This window comes from Corvus hawaiiensis, chromosome 2 (assembly GCF_020740725.1).
Source record: "Corvus hawaiiensis isolate bCorHaw1 chromosome 2, bCorHaw1.pri.cur, whole genome shotgun sequence".
Taxonomy (NCBI): Eukaryota; Metazoa; Chordata; class Aves; order Passeriformes; family Corvidae; genus Corvus; species Corvus hawaiiensis.
In genome coordinates, this window is record NC_063214.1 from 55463668 (window position 1) to 55471429 (window position 7762).

General features: G+C 47.2%; 1 protein-coding gene across 1 annotated transcript in view; it reads right to left on the bottom strand.

Moving 5' to 3' along the window:
- SMAD9 (SMAD family member 9) overlaps positions 1 to 6511 on the bottom strand; it is a 44325-nt gene extending 37814 nt beyond the window's left edge. Inside the window, exon 1 of the mRNA XM_048295112.1 lies at positions 6447 to 6511. The gene's annotated coding sequence lies outside the window, so the exon portion shown is untranslated. The remainder of the gene's footprint in view (positions 1 to 6446) is intronic.
- Positions 6512 to 7762: the final 1251 nt, after the last annotated feature.

The following is a 7762-nucleotide window of genomic DNA, read 5'->3' on the forward strand; positions in this document are numbered from 1 at the left end:
TTCCCAGAGAAACTGTAGCAAAGCCCATTGGTGTTTCTAAAAATGGAACGGTTAGAAATACACAAAAAATAGAATTCCTGCTTTTAAAATAAAAGCTGACTCGTCTCTAATACAAAGCGTGCAGCCAAGTGCCTCCAGAACAAACACTTCACAAAGGAAGAAGGGGACTTGAAAAGAATTTCAGCTTCAATGCTGGTCTAAAGTTTATATCCACACTAATCAGATCCTGCAATCCTCATTATCAATCACTGGCATTCTTGGAGTCATTCCCAAATACCCATTTTAGGAAAAGGATTTGCTTAGATTTAGATGTTAAGAATGTTGTGACAAAGGATACATCTAAAGAACGATTTCTTCACCAAGGATGTGGCACTCTAGTCTGATGAGAACCTATTCTGGAAGTTTAGTGTCTTAAGTTGTTAGAAGAGAATATACTTTTGAAGACCTGGTTGTGCCTTTACAGTGCACACAGGGAAAAAGGATAAAGCAAATGTTCTCCTTATATTGTATGGTAGCACATCCCACCTCAGGGAAGTCTGCCTTCTTAGCTTACTCAGTTCTGGTGTTAACACAGCAGACAGTTTAGCATCTCACAGCTTGGAAAGTGAAATACAGATCAATCGATCATATGGATCATCAATAAAATACTCAAAAGGAAGAACTTTCAGAAGTGCTTCCCCCCTGACTGGCAGCAGGCCTGGAGAGGGAGCAACAGTGCTGCTGGCCATCTCTCCTTCTCTCCAGGTCTGGCAACCTGGCCAACTGCATATGGGGGATAGGTTTCACACAAAAACCCCTTTCTGTATACATCACACTAGCAGTTTTCCATGGAATTGCATTAGTATTTCATTGTGTTCAAACCATATCACATTCAAATCTGTTTTTCCTAAAAGGCTTCCATTGTGCATCACTGTGGGAAATTGCTAATGCAATAAGATTGACATATAGGTTCTCCTGCATGAACATCCGCAGTAATCTGTGCTAATTGAGCCCTCAGTGGCTTGTGAAATGCTGCAGGGGGGAGGAAGGGTGGAGCATCCACAGGGCCTACATCTTGGAGAACTGCAGCAAATAACCGTGTGGAGGACAGGTAAGCACTAGTATTAGTGTGCTTTATCCATGTAAAGATCTGATTTAGTGGCAGGGAGTGCCTTGGTCAAGGGACCAGGATATTTTCTATGAAAAATATCTGGATGTGCTTGGGCTGTCTGTGGAAGTTATTTCCCAACAACAGGGCTAAGAACAAAAGGAGCAAGAACTTGCCTATCTAATTCCCTTCTGTGGGGGAAAGAAGGAGATGGCTGGCCATTCCCAGTGACTTGAGCTGAAGATGTGGGTGCTCAGATTCTCTGTAAGCCAGAACACTTGCTTGTGAGATTAAAAAGGCTTCATATGCCTACTTTTGAGCCTGGGAGTAAATAACAAGTGCTGGATTCTCTTTAGCATGTAAGATGACATGTCATGTTAACTACCAGCCTCAGAAAATGCTGAGCAGAAGGCACAAATCAGGCCCTGAGTCTTTAAAAGAAATATTTTACTCTTCTGCAAATCCATCTCAGGATTCCAAGGAATACCCCATCTCTTCAGGGCTGTTTCTACCCTTCCTCCCCTCTTCTAACACTTAGCTCTGACCCATGCAACTCCTACAACCCAAGGCTCTCAAGGAGGCTACCACCAAGAAGTCTGAGGTGGTCCCGTAGGACCATGCAGCAGGACAGGCATGGGAGCCGCAGGCTGCAGCCTCCCACAGGAATGGATTTTGGTTTCTCTATTCTAGGTGTCTCTGTGAAAGCCTCATGCCCTGTGTGAAGTAATTCCAGATCTGTTGATGAGAGAGAGATAAATCAGCTACCTCATATATGCTGCAGGGTAAGAAACCGCACATTGGCAGCTGGGCCAGAGTCATTTGACAGAGACAAGTAGGTTTGGATAGGCAAGACCAGCAAGTAACCATAAGAGTCTTGAAAAGCCACATGAACTCCTTGTGCCTCCGGTCAGTTTTGTGCCTACTGAGCAGCGTGTGGGATCACTTCCTGCCACAAGGCCTCAGGGTAAATGGCTTTCCCTCAGGTGCCTCGACTTCTGCATTTGTCACACAGGTACCCTGACACAGATGGCTTTGTGAAGCATGATCAACTCTTCTGATGAGGAATGATGCAAAGGAATGCTTAAAAAAAAAAAAAAAAGTGTGGTTTTTTTTCTTTCGTTAAGGGAAGGCACAGCAAGAAAACACACATAAAAAAAAGATTAAGTATTGTTGAAATGTATTGACCTCAGCTGCAGGGTTATTCACATTATAAAGGATTCTTCATTAGGTGGAGCTTTGCTGCTTGCAGACAAGGCCTTCTGGAAAGGGCACCTCCATCACCAGCTCCTGCCTGCTGTTCTGCACAGCATGGCTGCGTGACCCAGCACGCCACCAGGCCGAGCAAACACAGAACCACCGTTATCAAAAAATGGCCAATCTGGCTCCCATTGTAGCCAGGTAATGAGGGTGAAAGGAAGCCTGAAGCAGAACAAACTCTAATGACCCACAGGTCTGTTAATTTTCTTTCCTCCTCATTTCTCTCTTTTAATGGATGGTGAGTTTGAGGCCAACAGTTGTGGGGAACTCAGGGTGTGGGGACTATTTTCAAAGCCTATACAAAGGCCAGGTATATAGAGATACTCCAGAATGGGAGATATTTCAGAAGCAAAAGAACCAGGATTTTGGCAGGGGCCATGCTGACTGGGAGCAGAACGCAGGTGGGAGAAGAGAGCTTGTTGGGAAATGGGAGGTTGCAGTATCAAGCTGGAAGGTTGCCACATTGCAGACTAATGCTTTAGCAGCTGCAAACAAAAGGAAGGAGGAATGTAAGAAGTAACACGAAGAAAAAGTGTCAAGAGATATCTGGAAGTACCAAGACCTGTGAGGAAACAGAAGAGGCAAAGATGATGCTAAGTTTGGTAGAGGGAGGATGGTGATGCTACTGACAGGGAAAAAAGAGTGGGAAGGAAACAAGTTCCGGAAAGACAGATGTGGGAAAGGATAAGGCTTTCCTTCTCCCAGTCAGAAACACATCTCGATCGTAATGCTGTCTCAGAAAAACAGAGATCAACTATCAGATTTTCTTCTTCTGTTTTTTCTTGGTTTTTTAAATTAGGGTTTTATTATTATTATTATTATTATTTATTATTATTATTAGTGGCTGCATACACTGGGAAGTCTCCTTCACTCCATATCCACTTCCACCATGTCCTTGCTGTGCCCTTGTCCAGAGGAACTGAACCTCAAAGAGAACTGCTCAACCTTACATCTGTCTAAGGTGCAGAAACCTGAAAGTGGTCCTATAGAACAATCTGTGTGAAAATCACAGGTATCTGCACAAAATTTGGGCAGATAATGTTTCACTTGCTTTAATTAAAATGCAAACATGTATTAGTCAGGATCTCTCTCTGGGCTCTGATCCTGCCATCTATTAGATCCACTCATTTGCAAAAGCACAGCCGATTTTTAGCTGATATAATAAATACACAGGGCCCAAGTCTCTTTAAGTCACCTTTCCACCTGTAAAATTCCCACAGTATTAACCATTCAAACATTGTAGGCAAAATATAAGATGGGAAATAATTTGGGATATTTTTGAAAAATTAATTTTGTTGTACTGTATTCAAAGTCTAATGCTTCCTTACAGCCGTTCTCAAAGACAGTAATAGGACTGCAATGATTACCTCAAATTGTCATTGGTATTACTATTGTTTGCTGTTCATGTAGAGTAACACTAATGATTCCTTATACTGGCCTGTATCAGGAAACCAGGCAGTTTAACAGAACAACCTTTCCTATGTGTGTTTTTGCTGTGCTGTTTTCTGTTAAAATACTTATGATGCGTTGTTTGGAGTTTTTTTCTTCCCCAACCCTGTAATTATTATTTGTAAACAGTATATATTGCACAGAAAATGGAATCTCTCTACACTATCACTGTATTTTTTGCAGCAGAAAAATGACCTATATATATATAATATAAATAATATATATTATATATATAATATATTATATATTTTTTTTCTGTCTGCCCTTATTCTTTTAAGTTTCTTTGAAACAGGGTGCCCAGTATTGCTGGTGCTGGAATTACTGTTAGTCAGTACCAGCAATGATGATAAACTCCAGCTAGTGTTTTGGTTAGAGGTCACTTGTAATTAGTAGTCATTGTCCTTTGAATTTAACAATGGAAAAATAAAACTTTATAGCGACAGATTAGCCTGGCCATCAAAATTACAGCACTTTAGCATTCAGGAGAGAGGATTGCATGACACACTATCTCCCTGGCTGATAACAGCAGATAGCTAAGGATTCAAATGCGAGGTGCAGAAAGCCTGTAAAAGAATAAAAGGAGAGAAAGGAGGATTAACTGCCCAGATGTTATGTGATACGTTATATTGACACCTCTGTGCTCCTCTTTTAGTGAGCTGGGCCTCATCTTTTACCTACTGAAGTCAAGGTGGGGCACTACTGCCAGTTTCCATGAGAGTAGCTTTCTAACCCAAGGAGCTATCTAGTTCCTCTACACCATGTCCCCACCTTCTGCAGATACTCGGCACATGTGTGCATGACTTAGTGAAATACTAATTCTCAACTTTTTCACAAAGTTGTGCAGTTGACAGCTTTGTGCATATTCGTTTCAGTTGCTGCAGGTAACAAAAAGCTATCTCCACCACGTATCAGTTTACAAATACTGACATGGATTCGATGCACACAACGGGAGATGTCCCAATTTGCATATATCATATGGATATGATAAGGATTTGTGATAAAATACACTTGACCCTTATTCCAGCCATTTTTGGGGAATTACTCTTTATCAGCTTATGTGCAAGCTAATAAAGTGAAGAAGAAAATGTTTCTAATTCCATGACAAAGGACAGACAGGAATGGGAACTACTGCCAAACTCAGTAAATACAAGATATCCTTCTTGATGCAACTGACTTTAAATGTATTTTTGGGCATGTTTATTTTAGCTACTAAGTCAAATTAACTCAATATTTAAAAAACCAACAAACAAACCACAAACATCCCCAGTCTCTGCTTTAAAATCTAACAGGAAGCAAAGATGAACCAGCCAGACACTGGTACTTATCAAATCTGAAAGAAGGGAGTTGTCTGGCTGGATTAAAACGGATGAGGTTTGTTTGAGTGATGACATTTGTCCTACCGTTGCTGAGGGGAGGAATTTTGCAGTACTTTCTTCATCTTATACTCCTGAAGATGGGAAGATTAGTCCTACCACACAAATACTTGCACATATAGAGAGGCACATTTCCACACATCAGAGATGCTGAGAAGTACTGAAACTTGTGTTATCTGCAGTGTCCTTCCCAAAGCACTGCAAACTTGAATACATTCCCAAGCCATCCTCATCATTTCCCACTTCTGCCAAGGGAGAGCTCCTTCACTAAATAGTTGACCATTCTGGGCTGAAATATTTTTTTCACTAATTTATAAAATGCAAGTAATTAAGAGTGCGTGCGCATGTCTGTGTGCGCGGACGTGTCCGCGTGTGTGTCATTTATTTTTATTCCCACTAATGCCTCTTTTAAAGCAGACCTGGCTACCATCAAATAAATTTACACATAAAATCAAAGTAGGAAAACACAAAGTTACCAAACAATATCCGAATTGTTACCAATGAGCCGAGCTCCGAATTCCCCCCACTTAAGAGCTGCCTGGGTACGGAGATAAAATTACAGTGATTCATAATTTGCCGTATCGGGGGCTATTGTTTTTGGAAATGTTGGTTACTTGCTAACATGTAACGTTCTAACTTCGGAGCCAAAAGACAAAAAGCCAATCAGAGTCACCGTTCGTAGCTGGAATAAAAACCCCGAGTCACAGCAATTCTGCTCCGTTTTGCCCGGGAGCGTGTCCAGGAGCGGGATTTCTTGAACAGAAAATAACCTCTGAAAGGAAAAGTATTTCCAAACGTGTCATGTGGGGCTCTGTTGTTTCTTTTCTTTTTTTTTTTTTTTTTTTTTCCTTCCCTCTCCTACTTAAACGAGAAGGAAAGAAATCCTGACAGCGGGACGACTTGTCAGCGTTTAGCCATCCATAAAAATGTTTTTCCCCGCGCTCCTCCTTTCACTCGCCGTCCTGGCGTCGGTTTGTCTCATCTCGCTGCTCCGCGGCCCCAGCCCCCGCCCGCACACCGCCCCAGCCCAGCGGGGCCGGGGCCGCCAGCCGGGGGGACACCGGCCCGGGGCGCCGCCGCGGCTGCCCCGCCGGGCGCACGGGGGGATGCTGCGGCCGCCGCCGCCGCCCAGCGACCCGGCACCGCTCGGTACCGCTTGGGGAAGGATGCGGGACAGCCCCGGCGCGAAGTTTGGGGCGACGGCAGCGGCACTGTTCCCCGTCCCCTCTCCTTCCCCCTTCCGCCCTTCCCGGGACGGGGCCGGGAGCCCCGGCTCTTACCTGCCACGGCCGCGGGCTGGGGTCTCGGCGCGCCGCGGGCGGGAGCGGGGCTGCAGCTGCGCGGCGGCGGGGCCAGGGCGCAGCGGCAGCGGCAGCAGCAGCCCTGACCGGCGTCAGTCAGGCGGGAGCCGCCAGGCTGTATTAGTGCGCCGGGCTGGACCGCGGCCAGCAGCGCCGCGGCCGCTGGCCCGCCCCTCGCCCCCCCGCCCCCGCGCCCCCCCGGCCGCGCCGCCCCCGCCGCGCTCACACACGCTCGCAGACACACGCTCACACACACAGGGGTGCGCACACACCAGCGCACACGCTCACGCCCGCAGAGGCTCGCACACTTGCACCGCTCGCACACATCCGCACAGATACAGATACACGCACACAGACACTTGCACGCACTGTCGCGCTCACAAACACACGCCCACGGTGAGTTACACACACACGCACACAGACACACACATACAGACACACATACACACACTCTCACACACTCACGCAGACCCCGTGCACTTCCCCGCACCCGCCGCACGCCGCCCCTCGCCGGGCTCACCCCTCCGCACACGCCGAGTTCTGGCCCTCCGGCACACGGGTTCCCCGTGCCGGAGCTCACCCCCAGGCACGGGCACACGGACCGTCCCCGCGGAACCCGCCCTTAACACACACCCCGCTGCCGCTCGCCCCCAGCCCCGCGCCCCACTGGAGCGCAGCCGCCTCGGGGGCCGCCGGGCCTCCCCGGGACAGGTCCTCTGCCCGGTGCCCCCGCAGCCAGCCCTTCCCCGGGGTCCTTCTCGCCAGCCTCCGAGCCCCCGAGGATGGACACAGTGGCCAAGCGGAGCGTGGGGCAACTTCAACCCCGTCCTGAGCTGCTGCGGGTGCTGCTGATCCGGCTTTTGGGCACAAGGGACAAACGCTGTCTGCGGGCAGAGACTTGGAATCAACGTCGTCCTTCTGGGACGGCTGGACAGCACAGCTGCAACCGGGTTTGGGGATCAAACTGCGCCTTCCCACGCCGGGCTGTGCAGGCGTCCCGTCATTTCTCGGACTGGTCAGAGAACAGCAAACTGTATCTGGCACTGATGAGCAGATGCGTTTCCTGCTCCAGAGATTACCTATTAAAACCTCATATTCCCCAGAAGTAACCATCTCTAGCTCTGTAGCGTATGGCGTTAGCTGTAATAAGGAAGGACTGAAAGAAGGGAAGTCAAGCGGCTTCAAGGACACTAGACATAAAAGCTACTCATGAAATTGGGGCTCCAGGCAGTTCTAGGAACAGGCACTTGTCTGAACCTGACCCTGGCTGCATTGAGGGGTTCCAGTTAAATTGC